The sequence below is a fragment of the Metopolophium dirhodum genome, chromosome 5 (assembly GCF_019925205.1).
Source record: "Metopolophium dirhodum isolate CAU chromosome 5, ASM1992520v1, whole genome shotgun sequence".
NCBI classification, from domain to species: domain Eukaryota; kingdom Metazoa; phylum Arthropoda; class Insecta; order Hemiptera; family Aphididae; genus Metopolophium; species Metopolophium dirhodum.
Genome location: NC_083564.1, coordinates 36,140,094 through 36,163,138, shown reverse-complemented (window position 1 = coordinate 36,163,138; position 23,045 = coordinate 36,140,094). Strand labels below are relative to the sequence as shown.

The 23,045-nt window shown below is 31.3% G+C and overlaps 1 pseudogene; it reads left to right on the top strand.

The window, feature by feature from the left end:
* Positions 1-4,041: 4,041 nt before the first annotated feature.
* On the top strand, positions 4,042-16,990 carry LOC132945204 (uncharacterized; annotated as a pseudogene).
* The last annotated feature ends 6,055 nt before the right edge of the window (positions 16,991-23,045 follow it).

The following is a 23,045-nucleotide window of genomic DNA, read 5'->3' as shown; positions in this document are numbered from 1 at the left end:
TATTTTTATTAATCGTATTTATTAATCATTATTATGAATAATTTTTATAATATACATAATTTTTATTAATTTTTGTAAGAAATAATTTATTTATGATTTTTAAGAAATATAAATTACAACAGTTATAAAAAAAATGATTTTTACTGGTCATCATTTTTATTAGTTGCATTCACCAATCATTAACAACTCAAAAATAATTTACAACATAAATGAATAAAAATAATTTAAAAAAAATTCCCGTGGTAATTGATGGTACTACCATCGGGAAATCGGATTTTCCAGTGAACGGAGGAAATTGCAAAATTTAAAATTGTTGTTGCAAATTGTTGCAAATCAGTTGCAAAATATTGGCGCTGGTTTGAAGTCGATATCTCAAAGTGGGGGTGCCAACTTCACGGACATATAAAGTTGACGTTCTCTTCTGATAAACCGTATAAAGCATCATAATATGACATTTATACCTATCTAATCTTGATTGGAAAATTTAGTTTAGGTTTATTTCTTTCTCATCGTGCAAAAGCAAATATATTCGTTTGTAAAATTGTGAATATCGGTGGAATTTACATTAGTTCAGTACTGGTGGACTTAATATTTATTTTTGTTGGTTAAAAAATGTACCAGTGGAATGGTATATTATAAATCTAAATTTAACATCGTCTATATAAGTAACAGCAAATCGGGGGAACATACAAATAAAAAAAATGGTCAGTAAGAAGACAATAAATTGGTGGTCTTGGTGCAAAATTTTCAAAATAATTGCGAAAAATAAATTGGAAATTGATAGTCGAGTATAGTTGTTAATTTAATCCCCGGATTTATAAATTCCCCTATCTCGATCGATTCGAAAATTAATTATGGAGCCAACATATTTTCATGTACCTACGTGAAATTTACACGCGACCGTCATTAACGCTGACCGCTGTACACATTGTATACTTTAATAATACACATAACATTTTATTTGTATGGTAAAAATTGGAAAATGTTAACTGCCACAATATACTGTCACTTAGGTCGGTCATTTTACACATTCTGCGGTCCCTCGTTTGAATTTACTTTATATCATTATACCGTGTTTTAAATTAAAAAATACAACCGCCCGCACTTGCCTATAACACAGGTTGTACGATATGTACATATATACCGTGCCAATGATTTCGTACGGTTCACATCGCGTGTATATGTAAGTACCGGCCGGGAAACGATTTTTTAAAATTTTTTTTATATCTCAAATCGGCCGGGCGCACATAATAATATTATATTTCAAATTAACCTTCGCCCTTTTATAAAAATGTATGCCTACCTATATATGTATACAATATACGTTACACATATAATATGTATTACCAATTTTATTTCCGTGCGCGCCGTGGAATGTGTGCCGGTTTTACGATTATGTGGTTGTTTTTTTCCTATGGAATACGCTTTTTATGGCGTGGCTGTAAAAAGCTCGAAGTAGTTTCATGCTTGCACCTCTTTATAGATTGGAAATCGGGAACATGTGGTGCCTAAACCCATGCGTATTGAACAGAGGTGATTTTTTTCTAACTTTTCGAGAAAAACGGCAAAACGAGTGTGCGAGGAAATTTGAACAGAGTACCATATATAGCTATAATATTATATATAATACAGCAGTACAAGTACGCTCGGCCATTTTAACAATGTCTCGACCGTATTAGAGACCGGACTTTGGTTAAGTTTTGTTGTAAAGGTTTTTCCTATAACGGTGTGGTATAAACATTCCGAGTAGTCGTGCAAAGTTGTCAATACAAACGCGTGACAGCCTAACAACTCGTTAAAATACTTAAATCAGGCGTGGAAGAAAAAAATACCTGCAATTGTTGAATTAAAAAAGCTCAAATCAATTATATGGACCCGATTACCCTGCGAACTTGTTACAACTTGTCAACGACTCGTGTGCAGTCTGCTCAACGATATAATAATATGATTACACATTACGGGCAGAGTCCATTTCTGTACGATATTAATACGAATTACGTATCGAGTTCTCGTGAAATTTAACGGGGAAACGCATTCCGACGTGCAGCTTTTGAATCACAGTGTAATCAATTAGAGGCGGAAAGAAGAAAAAACGTGCTTTAAAAAAACCGAACGAATCTCGGTGACGACACCGTTTTCCAGATAATAATATAATATTTACAGAGTTGAAAAAAACCACACCGAAGTTCGCGCCGGTATAGTATAGAGGCCAGAGGGGACGGTCACGCGTAGACCGATTATTCTGGCGACTGAATGGGGGAAAAAAATGATTACACTGCTGCCGACTTTGGCCTTTTTTGCGGGCTTTGCGACGGCACAAAAGCCGGCAATTATCGTCGTTACGAGCGTCAGCGACATATCATAGTGCGTACATATTACGTATATTAAATTCGTATACGCGTACGCCACTGCAGCGGTCGGAACGATACGCCAAAGTCATTTATCGCGAGGCATGAGCACACCCTCCACCCCCCCCCCCCCCCCCCCCCCCCCCGACGTGGGACGGAATAATAATAATTACCCTGAGAGACGCCCGCGGGGCGTGTAAAAGGGCTTACCGGAGAGGTGAGGTTAAAATACGGTGGCGGCGGCGACGACGACGACGACGGTCTGAACACATAGTAATATACTAATATATTATTATTATATCTGCACAATGTTACGAGACGTTTAGGAGAGACTTTCGGGTTGTTTGCGGCATATATACATTATACACATATATGTATATATCCGCAACGATGGCTATTAATTATTACGTATAAAGTGTGTAATGTATAAATGCAGAACGATTATTTTAACGGCAAGCGCATTCGTTATTGTTTCGAATAAAGTATTATGTCTCTTTAACATTGTGTTTTCAAGAGCTGCGACTGTTGAGTGTGACAAACCACGCAGTACCAATATAATACATATATCTATTATAGGTACCACACGAATTATGAAATTCACCACTCGTCCACGGTAAGTGTCTATAACATAATTTTAATATGATGTGGGTAAATGATTATACTGTGTTTCTTTTGAAAAAATCACTTTTTGTTCAATTATCGATGTACATTGATGGCTAATTATTATACGTATCAATAACGTGACGATACATGTTGAGAAAATTATTATACTCCAGAGCTCAGATAATAAAAAAAAAACCGAGTTTGCCTGCCGTACGAGAAATGAATATTTGTTTCCACCTGCAACAGACGGATGGTCGCTGTTAAAAAAGTCACCCTGTACATAAATTGCACCGCCGACCTCTACTTTTACACCTTACACGATTTGCGGACAAAGAACTCGTCGGATGCCGCGTTTCTTCCTCGCGGAGGAATGCCGATTGTAATGGCAATGCTCAAGGTGACACGAGAAATTATTGAGTGCGCCGCGACAGTCCTATGTAGACGAGGGCTGCGTATATTATTGTATTATAATATGGAAACGTAAGGCTGTTGTCGGTTAAGAAAAACAATAGTTTCAGTAGCGTCATAATATAGATGTAGGTGCATACGCGTATGCCACAACTCTGCTCGGTTTTAATATAGAGTCCGTTTTGATGTTATGGCTTTTTCATCGATTCAATTGACTATGCAGCAGCTCGTTACTGTCTATATGCATAAAACGTCATATTACTAAACCCTCACTGTCCCGCACATAATTATTACACTCGTATAAACCATTATGTTGGAAATAATAATATGTCGAGCTGGCCGTGTGGGATTCGTCGTTAAACTCGCGAGAGGACCATAATATTATAAATCGAGGATCGCGGTCGAGGCTTATCTCGGGCATAAAATACTTAGGTATATGAACCGCGTTTAACGTATACGTGTACATAATATATGTTTTATGTGTGTGGGTGTGTGTGTGTGTACTATCGATGTTCGTCTGTTTGGTAGTTATAACGTTGCAGCGACGAGTGACGACGACCCCTCGAAAACCAGTTGTGCGTTATTATTATAGACGTCTGGTATGTGCGCGGTATGTGCGGTTCGGCGTGCGTCTTCAGGACGCCCATATTGTATATCCACGATTATTAGTCTGTCTCGACCGTACATAATGTGTGTGAGTGTGTTTGTAGGTGTGTGTGTGTGCTACAGTCGTTCGTCTCGAACCGTTCCGTCTTCGGAGGCAGTAAATAATAATATTAAACGTATGCGTTTCGGGTGGTTCAAAAATACACGCCGTCTTTAGGGGTTCTATTTTCGGGTTGTCTCGCGGCGATGCAGACGGTCGTCGTGTGTACACATAAACGCCGGGCGTTTCGACAATATTATACACATACATAATATAATGGCCCAGCCATATACTTAACCCTCTAGGGTGGGTGTGTGTGTGTGTGCGTCAGTGTATTTTTCTTCGGACTACCTGCGGTTGCGGCGTATCGTGTATATAAACGACGACTGGTTCATCCCCCGCCCGTCGAAAGGTCCGACGAAAATATCTCTCAGTTCACAGGGTGTATCACGAAGGTCTGGCGTAACATTATGTGATTTCGGTCGTGGACCAGTTGCACCCAAATCGAAATTTTAGGATTATTGCACCAATTATAATATGGCGCTCCTCATATCTATTACGTCGATAAATACAAAGTGCGCTTGCCTTTTGGTTTTACCTTCAGGTATGAATCTGTTATTGTACAATTTAATTCAATCCACTGTGTAGGTATACTATTACATATTTAAAAATAAAAAACATTTTCTTGCACTTAAAATGTTAATAGCCGATTTGCAGCCAAAATTCTATAATTGTTGGTACTTTTATGCATTGTCATTATTACCAACGCATACACATACATAAGTATGAGTTTGTGACAGCCAGATAAAATCAAGTTTTCGTTATTTATTTATTTATTTATTGGCCTAATTTGTTCGTTGCACTCCATAATACACTGTATATGTCGATAATGGAGGTGACATAATATAATGATGATACTATTAGATGTGTACAATGTTTGTCATTTATTTTTTATTTTACTTATTATGAGTATCATTATTGTAAGATTTTAATTTATTCAAGTAAAGTAACTTAAGTTGTACTGAATAACATAATAAATGTTATTTTACATATTTTATGTAAGATGACCAACGGCCATTATTCAGCGCAATAGTTGGCGTATCTACCCTGAAAATGATCGGGAACAATAATCGGTCTAACTATATCGACCATAATAATAATATGTTTAAATCGCAATATTTATAAATAAAAAGGTAAAATTATGCACAGTTGGTAAACTTTTGTAATTTAAATAAAAAAAAAATGTACCTATATATATATATGGCTGCATTGCGCTGCTGCTTTCGAGATATCGTGTGTGTGTGTGTGTGTGTGTGCGTGTGAGAGAGAGATAGTGAGAGAGAGAGAGAGAGAGAGTGAGAGAGAGTGAGAGAGAGAGTTTAAGAGGGAGAGGAATGTTTTCACTGAATGACTACCACGCGCGAGTAAATACGGTACCGACACAGCAGCAAAATATGTATAATGTAATATTATATCACATTCAGTCCGTGCCTCGTGGACGTGTTTTGACGAAATATAGGGATGGATATTGGACATTGCAGTGTATACATCGGTAGCAAATATTCACGTGCATATAATGTTGTGTATAATATTATGTGTGCATAGTATACGTTTTCCGAACAAATAACAATATATTATATATCTGTATATATATATTATATATAAATTTTTGCACGTAAATATCGGAAAACTTTTATCTCAACCCCGCTCCTACCAAAAAATCAAAAGGTGTGTTGTATCTGGACGTTTAAAAGGTTTTCATTGAACACTTCATTGTGCTGTCGAAGTTTGTCAAAAAATAATGGGAATTTTCAATTTTACTTCCTCGCCGTGAACTGTGAAGTGTATATTATATTATATACGTATAGAGTGTCAACTGTAATAATAATCGTCAACCGACAAAGGGGCTGGCTGAAACTTTTAGAGTGTTGTTCACGGGCTATAGAGGTGATTTCCGAGGGAAAACGTACAATATATAAAACGTCAATATCATATAAATAAGAAAAAAACGATAACAATTACCTACCTGCCATTAAGCACGCGATTTTTTGTCGGTTTTACAAAGTTATTATTTCTGGCTTTTTAATACAATATTATTGAGGTCCATTTCAATGGCCCCTCCACTTTCGAAATTTGAACTTCTGACCACGCCAAACGTTTGTGCATCGTTTGTGCAGAAATGTGCACCATGTCCAATCGTTTGTGCACAAAAACTGAAAGCTCTATCCCTAAAACAAAATGGGGGGGGGGGCATTGAAACGGTAGCCCCTCCACATTGAATATTTGGATTTTTGAATGTGACAAACGTTTGTGCATCGTTTGTTCAGAAATGTGCACCAGGTCCCGACGTTTGTGCACAAAAACTCCCAGCGCTATCCAAAAAATAAAGTGGGGGGGGGGGCTATTGAAACGAGACACCCTCTTTTTGGAAAATTGAAATTTTTAAGGTGCCAAACGTTTGTGCATCGTTTGTGCAGAAATGTGCACCAGGTCCCGATGTTTGTGCACAAAAACTCCCAGCCCTATCCAAAAAACAAAGTGAAGGGTATTAACTTGAGGGTCCCCCTTTTTTGAAATTTTAAATATTTGTCATATTAATAAATGTTATTTACGTACCTAATAGGTTTAATAGAATTTTACTATTGCCATGTAAACGTCTAGAAATAGTAGGGCAGTAGGTTCATAATATATTATATTTAAGTATTGTATTATAATAATATGAATAATATAATAATATTATGTTTTAAATATTCCTAGGTTATTTAAAAATTAAATACCAGTGTTTCTAAAATACAAATACAAAAATCTTAATTTAAAATATCTAAAAACATAACTACCGCTTATAAATTATAACCACAGGTCAGCAATACTAACTTAAAAATAAAAAGTTATAAATTAATATAATAATTGCTTAAGTCGTATACAACCGAACGCAACTTAACCTAATAACTATTAGTTGTTACATCTTATAATACGTATGTTGGGTATAACATTTAATTTTACACTTTTAATTTAATTCTGAATTGAAAATGTATCCCTCATACAGTTTTTTACTGTTACTAAAATAAACATTATTATTTATATGTAATATTATACCCACTCAGCACTCAATATTTTTATAATTGGCAAGAAAACATACTTTTGCACCAATAAACACATTATCTTTCATGAATTACTGTTAGAAGCAATCATAATAAAATATACAGCGAGTTTATAATTTAAGTTAATTTTTTTAAAAAATATTAAAAATATTATTGATTTCTTGTGTTAACTTAACATACACTTAACTTAAATTGTTTTAATACTATATTAATTAAACAAACAAAGCTGAATTCTTTCAGTACACACTATACCAGTGGTCGGCAACCGGTGGCCTGTTTTAAATTCTACGACAACGACATTTAATCGAATATTATATCAAAAAAATCATATTGTATAAAATATATAATTGAACGTTTCTATCAGTCATATTTTATAATAGTAGATATACCTTGACAGTTACCGATAAGATACCTAGAGTACATACGACGAGTGTATTTGGATTATAATATTAATTTTCTATTCTGTTCAGTAAAGTAAAACGTTGCGTTTTTCAACTACTCGCCAATCCATTTAATATTGATTATGAAGATGTTGATGTTGAGCTTCAAATGGAAATAATAGATTTGCAGTCACAAGATATCTTAAAAGACTCATTCAAAGCATCTCCTTTACTTTTTTTCGTTGAACTTCCGGCATCATTTTCAAAAATTAAAAATATAGCTGCAAAATACTTCAGTATGTGAACTTACGTGTGTGAACAGGCCTTTTCTCATATGAAAAAAATTTTAAATCCATACCGTTCACGTTTAATTAATGACCATCTCCACCATGTACTTCGAGCCAGCACAAGAAATTTTAATGTGGAAATTTAAAAAATAATAAACAATATCCAACAACAAAAATCAAATTAAGCCTAAAGCAGTTGTAATTTCCATACTTTTATATTATAATTATTATATTATTAAAAACTGTAATTTTTATGCTCTATTATTTTAAAGTTTTAAACAGTTATTTTTTTCTTTTTACCTTCTTCAAAAGGTTGCCGACCACTGCACTATACTATATTAATAACTATCAGGCACATCATTAGAACTTTTTTTCAGGGTGTTCTGAGTGGTTCAGATACATTTTGTACATGAACAATGCCACAACAGACTGTTTTTTTCATAAGCTACAGTGATTACTTAGATAAATAATTTAATTTATTTTAACACAACATAGGTAGAGTAGCACTGCAAGTACTATGGTTTTAAATTTATATTCTAAGTTATAAATGGATATTATATAATATGAACTTTTGATTAATTAACAATGTTTAAATAATACTACGTATATGGCTATATAATGTTTTTTTCATATAAATAAGGAAATATTTTAACACAGACGTTTAACGACTACATTAACAATGAAGTACAATTTTGACAATTTTATTTTAAATATTACTACTGTTAATGTACATTTTGAAAACAGTTAACAAATAAGTAATAACAATGGTTATGATTTATTAACATAATTTTAAATTAACTATGTGAATACCTAATTTATCCAAAAGGTATTCTTTGTTGACTATAATAAACAAGAAAATCAAATAAATAAATATAAGTCTTGTGAATATATTATAACTTATAAGTGTAACATAAGTCGTAAATGTATCCATATATAATACACTAAATATTATATTCTGTATTCTGGAACACAGTTGTTAAATTATTATTTAAATCTATAATCTATTAGAATGTTAGTTTAACAATTAATATAATACTTACTAGAAAAAATACTTTTTAAGAGTATTCAAATACAGATACCTGTTTTGAAAAGTATGTAAAATACGCATATTCAAGTGATTAAAAAGTATTTGAATACTTTTGCTCAAGTAGGTACTTAATGAGAATTTATCATAGATGATCTGAGTTCCAAAAATTAAACTTTAGATATATAGTTTTTTTAAAAATACTTGAAATCCTAACTTCATCAATATTAGTCTTATCGAATTGAAGTCTTGAGGATACAACGCAGTCAAGCTTTTTAAATTGTTTGATATGTTTTTCAAATTCGTATTATATCGAAAACGTAAATCATTCAATATTGGTCGTATCTACTTAAAGTCTTCAAGATTCAACGCAGCCAAGCCTTGAAATCAAATTTATATTCTCAAAAATGAATGGACATTAAGATTGACAAACGAACTTTTACGGCCAAATTAATTATTGAATAATTTAAATTTTGAACACATTTTTGAATTTATCATGTATTAAAAAACTAAAAAACCCAACCGACTGTACCAACATTCCCTACTAATTATACGAATGGCGATACCAATATAAAAAATTAATTTATGTAGATATTCTATGAAAAATATCTATTTCCATATTCAAATATTATTGAATAATTCAAAAAAACTTCAAAATCAATATTTAATATTCAATATTTATAAAGGCAACTGCCTTTTTTGAAAAAATTAACTGTAGGAAAACACAATACAAAGTACAAACTAAAATGCCCAGAATCTTAACAGAAAAAATTATTCAAAATATTTAGATCATTAAAGATAAGGATTATTCAAGGGTTCCCGATTGTCAAAGTTTAAAAAATTTGGCTAGAGGTAAAATCATAAGAAAAAAATTGAAGGTGGGTGTTGGCGCCCGCAGGCAAATGCATTTTAGGAAACCAAAAAAAAATTTTGAAAAAATTTAACTGTAGCAAAACACAATATTACAAATTACAAACTAAAATGCCCAGAATCTTAACAGAAAAAACTATTCAAAATATTTAGATCATTAAAGAATGATTATTCATAGGGCATCAAGTTATCAATTTTCAAGTCAATACAAAAAATTCAACTAGAGTTACAATACTAAAAAAAAAAATTGAAGGAGAGTGTTGGCGCCTGCAGGCAAATGCATTTTATGACACCAAAAAAAAATTTTGAAAAAATTTAACTGTAGGAATACACATAACAAAGTACAAACTAAAATGCCCAGAATCTTAAACAAAAAAACCATTTAATATATTTAGTTCATAAAGATAAAGATTATTCAAGGGGACCCGATTGTCAAAGCTTAAAAAATTAGGCTAGAGGTAAAATCATAAAAAAAAAATTGAAGGTGGGTGCTGGCGCCCGCAGGCAAATGCATTTTAGGAAACCAAAAAAAAATTTTTGAAAAAATTTAACTGTAGGAATACACATTACAATGTACAAACTAAAATGCCCAGATTCTTAAACAAAAAAACCATTTAATATATTTAGTTCATTAAAAAACGATTATTCATAGGGTACCAAGTTAACAATTTTCAAGTCAATACAAAATATTCAACTATAGTTACATAACTAAAAAAAAAAATTGAAGGAGGGTGTTGGCGCCCGCAGGCAAATGCATTTTAGGAAACCAAAAAAAAAATTTGAAAAAATTTAACTGTAGGAATACACATTACAAAGTATAAAATAAAATGCCCAGAATCTTAATCAGAAAAACTATTCAAAATATTTAGTTCATTAAAGTATGATTATTCATAGGGCACCAAGTTATCAATTTTCAAGTCAACACAAAATATTCAACTAGAGTTACATTACTAAAAAATAAATTGAAGGACGGTGTTGGCGCCCGCAGGCAAATGCATTTAAGGAAACCAAAAAAAAATTTTGAATAAATTTTACAGAAGAAAAATACATTTCAAAGTTCAAACTAAAATGCCCAGAATCTTAAACAAAAAAACCATTTAATATATTTAGTTCATTAAAGATAAGGATTATTCAAGGGTACCCGTATTGTCAATGTTTAAAAAATTTGGCTAGAGGTAAAATCATAAAAAAAAAATTGAAGGAGGGTGTTGGCGCCCGCAGGCAAATGCATTTTAGGAAACCAAAAAAAAATTTTGAAAAAAATTAACTGTAGGAAAACACAATACAAAGTACAAACTAAAATGCCCAGAATCTTAACAGAAAAAATTATTCAAAATATTTAGATCATTAAAGAATGATTATTCATAGGGCATCAAGTTATCAATTTTCAAGTCAATACAAAAAATTCAACTAGAGTTACAATACTAAAAAAAAAAATTGAAGGAGGGTGTTGGCGCCTGCAGGCAAATGCATTTTAGGACACCAAAAAAAAATTTTGAAAAAATTTAACTGTAGGAATACACATAACAAAGTACAAACTAAAATGCCCAGAATCTTAAACAAAAAAACCATTTAATATATTTAGTTCATAAAGATAAAGATTATTCAAGGGGACCCGATTGTCAAAGCTTAAAAAATTAGGCTAGAGGTAAAATCATAAAAAAAAAATTGAAGGTGGGTGCTGGCGCCCGCAGGCAAATGCATTTTAGGGAACCAAAAAAAAATGTTGAAAAAATTTAACTGTAGAAATACACATTACAAAGTACAAACTAAAATGCCCAGAATCTTAAACAAAAAACACCATTTAATATATTTAGTTCATTAAAGATAAGGATTATTCAAGGGTACCCGTATTGTCAATGTTTAAAAAATTTGGCTAGAGGTAAAATCATAAAAAAAAAATTGAAGGAGGGTGTTGGCGCCCGCAGGCAAATGCATTTTAGGAAACCAAAAAAAAATTTTTGAAAAAATTTAACTGTAGGAATACACATTACAATGTACAAACTAAAATGCCCAGATTCTTAAACAAAAAAACCATTTAATATATTTAGTTCATTAAAAAACGATTATTCATAGGGTACCAAGTTAACAATTTTCAAGTCAATACAAAATATTCAACTATAGTTACATAACTAAAAAAAAAAATTGAAGGAGGGTGTTGGCGCCCGCAGGCAAATGCATTTTAGGAAACCAAAAAAAAAATTTGAAAAAATTTAACTGTAGGAATACACATTACAAAGTATAAAATAAAATGCCCAGAATCTTAATCAGAAAAACTATTCAAAATATTTAGTTCATTAAAGTATGATTATTCATAGGGCACCAAGTTATCAATTTTCAAGTCAACACAAAATATTCAACTAGAGTTACATTACTAAAAAATAAATTGAAGGACGGTGTTGGCGCCCGCAGGCAAATGCATTTAAGGAAACCAAAAAAAAATTTTGAATAAATTTTACAGAAGAAAAATACATTTCAAAGTTCAAACTAAAATGCCCAGAATATTAAACAGAAAAACTATTTAAAATATTTAGTTCATTAAAGATAAGGATTATTCAAGGGTACCCGATTGTCAAAGTTTAAAAAATTTGGCTAGAGGTAAAATCATAAAAAAAAAATTGAAGGAGGGTGTTGGCGCCTGCAGGCAAATGCATTTAAGGAAACCAGAAAAAAATTTTGAATACATTTTACAGAAGAAAAATACATTTCAAAGTTCAAACTAAAATGCCCAGAATATTAAACAGAAAAAACCATTTAAAATATTTATTTCATGAAACAAGGATTATTCAGAGGGTACCAGATTGACCAGATTGTCAATGTTTAAAAAATTTGGATAGAGTTAAAATCATAAAAAAAAATTTAAGGAGGGTATTGGCGCCCGCAGGCAAATGCATTTTAGAAAACAAAAAAAAAATTTAAAAAAAAATAATTTTGTAGGAATACACATTAAAAAGTCTATACAAAAAATTCAACTAGTCACATAACAAAAAAAAAATTGAAGGAGGGTGTTGGCGCCCGCAGGCAAAAGAATTTTAGAAAACAAAAAAAATTGAAATTAAAAACTTCAAATTAAAATGTCCAGAATCTTAAACAGAAAAAAACTATTCAAAATATTTAGTTCATTAATGATGGATTATCAAAGTGCACCAGCTTATCAATGTTCAAAAAGTATATACAAAAAATTCAACTAGAATTATATAACAAAAAAAAAATTGAAAGAGGGTGTTGGCGCCCGCAGGCAAATGCATTTTAGAAAACAAAAAAAAAATTAAAACAAAAATATTATTGTAGGAATACACATTACAAAGTCTATACAAAAAATTCAACTAGTCACATAACTCAAAAAAAAAAAAAAAAATGAAGGATGGTGTTGGCGCCCGCAGGCAAATGCATTTTTGAAAACAAACAAAAATTTAAAAAAATATATTATTGTAGGAATACACATTATAAAGTCTATACAAAAAATTCAACTAGTCACATAACAAAAAAAAAAATTGAAGGAGGGTGTTGGCGCCCGCAGGCAAAATAATTTTAGGAAATTAAAAAAATTGAAATGAATTATATTGTAGGAATACATATTACAAAGTCTATACAAAAAATTCAACTAGTCACACAACAAAAAAAAAAATTGAAGGAGGGTGTTGGCGCCCGCAGGCAAAAGAATTTTGAAAAACAAAAAAAATTGATATTTAAAACTTCAAACCAAAATGTCCAGAATTCTAAACAGAAAAAAACTATTCAAAATATTTAGTTCATTAATGATGGATTATCAAAGTGCACCAGCTTATCAATGTTCAAAAAGTATATACAAAAAATTTACTAGTTATATAACAAAAAAAAAATTGAAAGAGGGTGTTGGCGCCCGCAGGCAAATGCATTTTAGAAAACGAAAAAAAATTTAAACAAAAATATTATTGTAGGAATACACATTACAAAGTCTATACAAAAAATTCAACTAGTCACATAACAAAAAAAAAAATTGAAGGAGGGTGTTGGCGCCTGCGGGCAAATGCATTTATAAAACAAAAAAAATTGAAATTAATTATATTGTGTGAATACACATTACAAACTTCAAACTAAAATGTCCAGTATCTTAAACAGAGAAAACTATTCAAAATATTTAGTTCATTAAAGAAGAATTTTTCATAGAGCACCAGGTTGCCAATTTTTAAAAAATGTATACAATTTCATTACCTAAAGATAAATTCATAAAAAAAAATTGAAAAGAAGATGTGGTTGCCAGCAGGCAAATGCATTTTAGAAGGCAAAAAAAATTTTAGATGTCACTGGCTTGTCAGTGTTTAAAATATCTATATAAAAAGATCAACATAATATTTATACAAAAAAATCTACTAGAGTTCAATGAATCGAAAAAAAAAATTGTTTGAGAAACCTGGGTGAAATAACACTAACCAAAAAAATACGATGGAAGCTAAATACTATAATACATGTTAACTACAATCAAAAAACTAGGTATTGTTTACATTATAATAATACGAACAATCATTATGATCATAGGTGTATCACCGTAATATATGTATAAGACAATGTATAAAAATGATTGTAATTTATAAACGATGCAAAGAAATTAAATGAGAAAAAGGTCCTGTACGGACTCTACTATGTGATTGTTATTTATGAAGGATATAAAATAATGTTAAATTTAAAATAATATTGCATTTGGCTGGGTCCACAGTCAGTATTAAATTACGAACTATTCAATCAAAATGCAAATAAAAACATGTCAAATATCTATCTACATTTTATAATTTGTTGTGGTAAAAAAATCATTAATTAATGTTGGCTGTATTTAAGTTTTTAATAACTATACTGGTACAACTCTAGCTGACAGTCTTTAAGACGTCTAGTTTCCTGTCCTATCCTCACCTTACCTCACCTAACCAAATTAATAATATTTAAATATTTTCTTTCAATGTTATGTTTACAATATCGAATACCTTGATAGTTAGTAGGAATAGATCATGGCAAAGCTCACGACCAGTGATGATAGTCGTCTATCATCACCATAGCTTCAACTAACCATAGGTTTACCTAACTAACCTTCGTATGACTTATTAGGAAACATTGAATAAAAAGACCCTGAGTTGCAGGTTGCTGAACTTAAGTATTTGATTATCAAGTTGATCCTTTGATTGTTGACACCTTAATCCATGCTATGGATGAAACCCATAGATAATAAAGGTATGGATAGTCCACGCCTACGTTAAATACATTTGTGGCCGCTTTCCCGTGGAAAGCAATTGAGGCTCCTATATATTGATAGTCGATACTCGATATAGGTATACTTTATTTGGCCTCAATTGTTCCCCTCGAAGATCGCTGATAAGACCATTATGTTATATCTCTATTATCTATGATGGAGCCATACCCAGCTCACTCGTGTAAACAGTGTGGGTCTGGGCCCCATACTCTGATATTAAAAGCCCAGCCCACCTTCATATTATTCTCTATGCAAAAAGTAAATTTAAGACAATTTTGTAAATCAATGCACAGTCTCTCTATTGTACTAATATTTGTGATTTCATTAATTTTCAGTATTTTTTATTATTAGATTGGGAAAACATAAAACAATATAATTTACACAAGACTGTGGCTAAAACAATCATACTTTGATAAAAGTATATGATATAAGTACCTTCTATATTTGAATTAATCGTTTTTTTTTTCGGGTACTTTATTGGTGGACGGCACTTTAACTACGGTCCTTAAACTTACTGAGGCAACCTTGAGGCATTTCCTTTTAGGAAATTAATTAAATCCTCAAACATAACTCTTATTTCAAGAGTTTGTAACTAATACAATCATAATATAATATGAGTATAGTACATTTCGTAATATTTGTTTATAATATTTACTGTTAGTGAAATATTAAGTTTGTATTTCTAATATAATATATATTGACGCTTGCACCATGGCCCCTCTAAATAGTAATGTGGCGACCCGGCACATCTCTTTTAGATAAATGATTAAATACTTAATCAAGTCTTCCAATTAACTAAACATTTATATTTTGTAGATAATTTGAAGAGAGACTGTGTGAATTAACAACATTCTTTTTTTTCAGTCCGGCTATTACGCTCAACGTGCACGCACGTAGTTGCTTATGAGCTCCATTATCGCACTCGCAGTTCGATAATATGGTAGACAAAGTCCACAACACCGGTGGCGACTCGCTCCAGACATCAATGTCTAACAAACGCAATTTTTCAAATTCGTCAATTTCGCCAAAAGTTGCTGATAAAAAGTCAAACAAATTCGTTACACCTAATCGGTATGCCGCCTTGTACTCTGATGATTCTAGTGACAACATATTTAATACATCCACCAATAGTGCGACAGTTTGCAACGAAAAATCAGGTCCTGCAAAACAAAATATCGAGCAGCCTATGCTCGATACACAAGACGTCACGCCACCTCCGTTTTACATCTCCAACATCTCAAATTTCTCCGCCTTCACAAATGAGCTAACAAGGTTGACCGGTCCAAACGCATTTACCTGTAAGTCTACTAAATCATACCTGATTGTATATCCCAGAGGCGTACTCAACTACAACACTATTCTGAATCATCTCAATAATACTGATTCCAGTTTTCATACTTTTCAAGCTCGCGTTAATCACTCATTCAGAGTCGCAATAAGAAATCTCCACCATTCCACATTGTGTACGGAAATTTCACGGAAATTTCTGTCGCCTTGTCGGAAGAAGGACATTCTGTGAAACAAGTTATCAATGTCCAAGATAAAAATAGACGCGGTCTCCCATTATTTTTTGTTGATTTATATCGTCAGAATAATAACAAAGATATTTCAATATCACTTCGCTACTTGATACCAAAGTTATAATCGAAAAACCTCATCAGTCCCGCCGTGGTCCACCTCAGTGCCATAATTGTCAAGCCTACGGCCATACCGATAATTACTGTCAACATGAATCTAGGTGCGTCAAATGCGGTGGAGACCACCGCTCCGTGAACTGCACAAAGGACCGAGCTAGTCCAGCCAAATGCGCGCTCTGTTCTGAGGTACACACGGCCAACTACAAAGGATGCCGTGTTTATCAATCCGTTACAAAAAAACGCAAAAATACAAATGTACCAACGCCTACAAAGTCTTCGTCAAACGATGTCCCAGGAGATCATGCTCGGCAGCTTTCAAGGAAATCCTATGCTGCAGCGACCAAAACGGTAACCTCTTCCATGGAATCCATCACAAATGTTTTATCAGAATTTATTTCTAATTTTAACTCTTTAATTACTCCACCAATTAATCTCCTTACCGAGATTGTCAATAAACGTTTCTGTCCATAGTGTACAGGTTTTTCCCTTTTTATCTATCTTTTCATCGTATATCAGACCATACCTACAATTACTTATTTTTATTTACTTTAGTTTATATAAACACGTTGCTATTTTATCTATTTGTATACATTTTGCTCATGCTAACAAATATCATTAATTTTATATGTCATACTATATTTTATACCAATTGTAATTATCCATAGTACTTAAAAATTTTAATTATCATGTTATAATGTTAAAAATTATGTAAACTTTTAATATCCCTAGATTTAGATAGCCTTAGGCTAGGAAAGTCTTATGTTTAATTAATACAAAAAAAAAAACAATATTTTTGGTATGAAATGTTTATTTGAACACCTGTTATAATGTATTATATTGAACTTAAGTTAATTTTTGATAATGTACTATAGTAAACATTTGAACATTTATTACAATATACGTATATTATACATAGATTTCAAGTATGATTTTTTTTAGTTTTTTTTTTTTGAAAGTTACCCACCTACTACAATACAAGACACTTTATTTTTATATTTTGAAGCAATATTTGTTTTGGATTATTTACATCTATATAATGATTGATCATACATGATTTGAAGTCGTGGAACCAAATTTTATCAGACTCTACTAGAATGTTGTAGTTAATTTAAACTATAATAAGTATGTGGAATAACAGTACCTAACCTTCTATGATAATTTGTTATGAATATAATAGCTCAAATTTAGTACTTTTACGGTACTTAATACATTTTTTTAATATTTGTAAATACAGTTGGCTTTTATCATTTGTTTGAACTATTAGTACGTATTTTTTTTGGGAGATCCCTATTATTACAACACCGTTACCAATATGCGTTTTTTTTTTGGGTTAGTTAATATAATTGCATGTTTTCATGATTTCTTCGTATTTATGCTTATTTTCTTAAAATATTTTTATATTTTCGTTTCATCCGTTACCTACCTACATACCTACCTACCAAGTGTGTAAATAAAAAATTTATTTTGTAAACCAATTTGAATAATAATTTATTAATTTAGAAAATATTTAATAAAAACGTTTTCATTCAGTATTTTTTTGAATTTTAAGTGCATATTTTTGAATATTTCAGTGCATATATTTGCCTGTTTTTAGTGCATACATGCAGCCAAATATTTAATACTTTTTCATTACATTAAATTCACAGCCCTGCTAATTACTTTTACTTCCAATCATAATACCTACCACAGTTAATGTTAAATGTCAAATTGTCAACAATCAACTGCTTCTTGAACTTGATAACACTAAGAGGATGTCAGATTTTTAGCGCACCATTTATTTCTCTCTCTGACCCAATCATTTTAGTGTTTTCTTAATCGTACATTTGGTATGCTACGCGTGGGTCAAAGATGGAAAACAAATAGTGCGCTGACATCCCAACCGGCAACAAGTTTACACGAGTGAGCTGGGTATGGCTCCATCATAGATAATTAAGATATTGGATAGGACATAATGGTCTTATCAGCGGTATTCGAGGGGAACAATAAATTGAGGCCAAATAAAGGATCAACTTGATAATCAAACACTTAAGTTCGGCAACCTGCAACTCAGGATCTTTTTATTCAAAGTATCCTAATGAGTCATAAGAAGGTTGTTAGGTAAACCTATGGTTAGTTGAAGCCAAAGAGTCAATAGGGCCTTTGCAATTCAAGATCTTTTCCTACGTATTCGGCATTGTTAACATAACTATTCTACCTTTACACTTTTTCTTCCCCCGTCTCTCACAGCTATATACAGGTTTAGCCACTCTCATTCCACACCTCCATATGATTGGTATTCTGTCTATCCATCTCTTCTTCAGTCTTCTCGTCCATCATTTCTCCCCTAAATTAACTTCTATAGCCACTCTCACTATCTCTTATCATACAGTGACAGAACCACATACACCTATTCTCTCTTGTTTTCACTACAATATGTACACTACCCTACACTACCATTAATTAATTAATTTCTTATTCTATCCTCTTTTGTACCTTAGCACCTTACTTATTATTCTCATATCTGCTACTCTCACTCCACTTACCTACCCTAACCTTACATTTCTTTTTCATCTTTCCCTTTCATACACCAAACATTCTGAAATCCTGTTGACCCATTTCCTTATCTTCGCCATATCACATACTTCCTAATTCCTATTCACTCAGTCTCTAGTTACCTACAAGTCATCGTACTTGATTATCGGTGAAAATATTTAAATATCATTGAGCGAATTCCCTACTTGAAAGAATTGCTTAAAAAAATATCATACCTCACCAATTTTCTAATTTTGAACACGACTTTATTGATAGCCCGAATAGTGTTATACCAGTATAGTTACAATAAAAATATTGAAAATTTTTGGGCAATACATCCCCTGATCAATTAACTATAATAAAAAAGTTCATTAACGATAAGGATTATTCAAGGGTACCCGATAGTCAATGTTTAAAAAGTTTGGCTAGAGGTTAAATCATAAAAAAAAAATTGAAGAGGGTGTTGGCGCCCGCAGGCAAATGCATTTTAGGAAACCAAAAAAAAATTTTGAATAAATTTAACTGTAGGAATACACATTACAAAGTACAAACTAAAATGCCCAGTATCTTAAACAAAAAACACCATTTAAAATATTTAGTTCATTAAAGATAAGGATTATTCAAGGGTACCCGATTGTAAAAGCTTAAAAAATTTGGCTAGAGGTAAAATCATAAAAAAAAAATTGAAGGAGGGTGTTGGCGCCCGCAGGCAAATTAATTTTAGGAAACCAAAAAAAAATTTTGAATAAATTTAACTGTAGGAATACACATTACAAAGTACAAACTAAAATGCCCAGAAACTTAACAGAAAAAACTATTCAAAATATTTAGTTCATTAAGGAATGATTATTCATAGGGCACCAAGTTATCAATTTTCAAGTCAATACAAAATATTCAACTAGAGTTACAATACTAAAAAAAAAAATTATATATTATACAAAAAAAACCTACTGAGAAATAAGAAAATACATACCCCGTGATGGAATCAAAATCTGCTACGAAACTTATTAAATACCTAAAATTAATTTTTATTACACAGAGTTTGTATTTTTAAATGTTGTATTAAAGGATTTATTAGTTTTATTTTTATACCTAACAAAAATTACATTTATTCACAAGTCAGTTATCAACTAAAACTCGACTACGAGTAAGACAGCGTTTGGAATGTTCGGACTGGCGTATAATTTATTATTATTATACATTGTGCCTTTGGTAGGCAGTAGTAAACGTATATGCTTCTACGTTACTTAGTTAACAGATTTTCCGCGACAATAAATATTTAATTCAAGTCTAAAAAGTAAATGTAAGACCAAAATAATATAAAAACAAACTTACGCATAAACATCGACTCTTCCAGTTAATTTTTGTGTTGAATGAAATAAATTAAAAAATTGATTAACACAACAATTGCTTAAAATTTAATTTAATTCAAATAATGAGATGAACCTATTAGATCATTTAAATTTTCCAGAACAAGCCCCCAGTTGTTGGTCGCATGCCAATTTTAACCATATAGGTACTAGACCACAAGTTTATAAACATTCTATAATGCATTCTGCTGCCGGTGGCCCTAGACACTGTTGGGGAAATTATATTTCTTTAGTAATTAAATTACGATACGAATTATAAGTTACGTAGGTACTTGTCCAATACTCGACTACCAGAATTTAAATTAAAGAATGTGATATACCTATGTGACATATCGATCGATTCTAAAACAGAAACTTAACCTAGGTACAAATAATATCACAATATCAAATAGTGAAATGTGAAAATTTGAAGAAAATTTCCTATAGGTATATCCCGTAAAACCCCCAAAATATAACGTACGTTTGAGGTGTTCTCTTAAAACCCAAATATTTAATGCCCGTATCCCGTATGCATAGAAAATGTATGTTTCACATTTAACGAAAACTAAAACTATCGTGACGGAACTGAATTACGAAGAACGTATAAAACAAAAATAATCGTCACCAAGTGATAGGTATAATCTGCTATGTACTTACAAATCATATTAAATAACATTAATCATTATGTATTTTCTTATTTTGTTAGGTAGGTATAAAAACCTACCTTCCTACTTATAAAAGCATTACCTAATCATTGATTTAAAATTTTAAAAATTATTCTACTATAACAATAAATTAACAGTTGTAGGCAAAGTATTATAATTTAAGGTATTTTTCATAATATCCTAATTTTTGTACACCTATAACAACTGGATTTTAAAAACAACTCTACGTCTAGCGGGTATATAAGTTTGTCTGACAATAAATATTTACATTAGACAGAGTAGTCAACAGAGTAGTAGGAAAAAACTTACGTAATTATTTATTCTTCCGGCGAAACGCGTTCCCTTCGAGTGTATAATATTGTCCAGTGTCAGAGCTGTGCATCTCCGCCAAGGAAAATGCAGCGCGCGTCTTCATATCTCCGATCCAAAAGTTCAGTCTGGAAGTATTGAGATTAATGACATTTATAAAAATAGGCACCTAGTTTAATAACCAGAATGAAACGAAATATGTGAGTACGTATTGGAATCGCTGTTCGTCTCAGACGATTGTCATTTGCCATAGATTATTTATAATTATAACCTCACCGTCCTAATCATAGAAAATATATATATGGTCCTAACCGATGGATGATGGATATTTTTACATTATCTTCAAAAAAACATTTATTTGTTTCTACTAGACGCAAAGGCGGTAAATTGAATTCAAATTTATAATATAGATAACGGTTTTTTTACTTGGTAACCATTTATTTATTACTTGGTTTATAAACAAATTAATTCTAATTGATATAAAATAGTAATTATATAAAAATAGTTTTATTGATCCCAATATTTAAAAATAATGTTTAAAATTAAATAATAAAAAAAAATTAAGAAATACCTATTAATTAACATGTATTACCTAAATAACAAAATAACTAAATAAATTCGTGTTTTTTTTTAAACATTTTCACGTCCCCCCCCCCCCCTTGCGAAATTTTGTCACTCCTCCTTAGAGTGGTGCGCCCCTTAGATTAAGAGCCCTTGAAATAGTGCATGTTAAATAATCAGCCATATCCTCCCCCCCACACCCCTTGACAAAATCATTTGACTCATTTAGCTACTTTATGAATTAAGAACGATACATTGAACGTACAAAACTGTACCTACCTACATAATAGTTATCAACCTATTAACCCATCAATAATATTATATTTTTTATTGTGTACACTAATCGATTGGTATATACAAAATAACGTTAAATTATAAATAGGACGTGGATTTAAATGCATTAAAAATAAGAAAAATGCCTTAAAAATTCGATTTAATGCACTTATATTACAAAGCTTAATAAAATGGCCAGAAAAATAAAAAGTCCAATTTAAACGAATATAAAATAGAATTTAGATAAGTGTATAGGTAGTGTATTCGTTATATTTTGAGTTTCATTATAGCACATCAGTCGATCAGATGCTATTTAATATTTTAAAATAAAAAAATTCGACAGTAATTCCATATTGGCAAGTGTTGTTTTCTATAACTGAAGACGGAAGTTAGAGTATCGAACATAATGGGTACGAAAAAAAAATAGAATCATAAGAAAAAAAATTACCTTTATTTAATTGTATTTAATTTTTTTCTAATAAGTTTTTTATAAATTGACTTTATCCCATATAAATGTTCTAATTTCATTTTTCAATTCGTTGATAATATATGAAACGAATTCTTTGCTTGGAAAGCAATGTTTTAGAAAATTCAGAAAATGCAGTTTATATTTAAATATTATAAATAATAATTTCTGATGCATTGATGCGGAAGAGTGAGGGGGTGGACAATCAGCCGAACCGAAATCTAACATCTTAGACACTTAATATAAACAATTTTTCACACACGCGTCATGGTATGAAAATAAAAAAAAATTTATAATTCATATTTATACCGATTTTCTACCGAAAAATAAATTACTTTAATCTCAATATTATTTATTAGTTAACGATATCTTTGCTCAGAATCGTT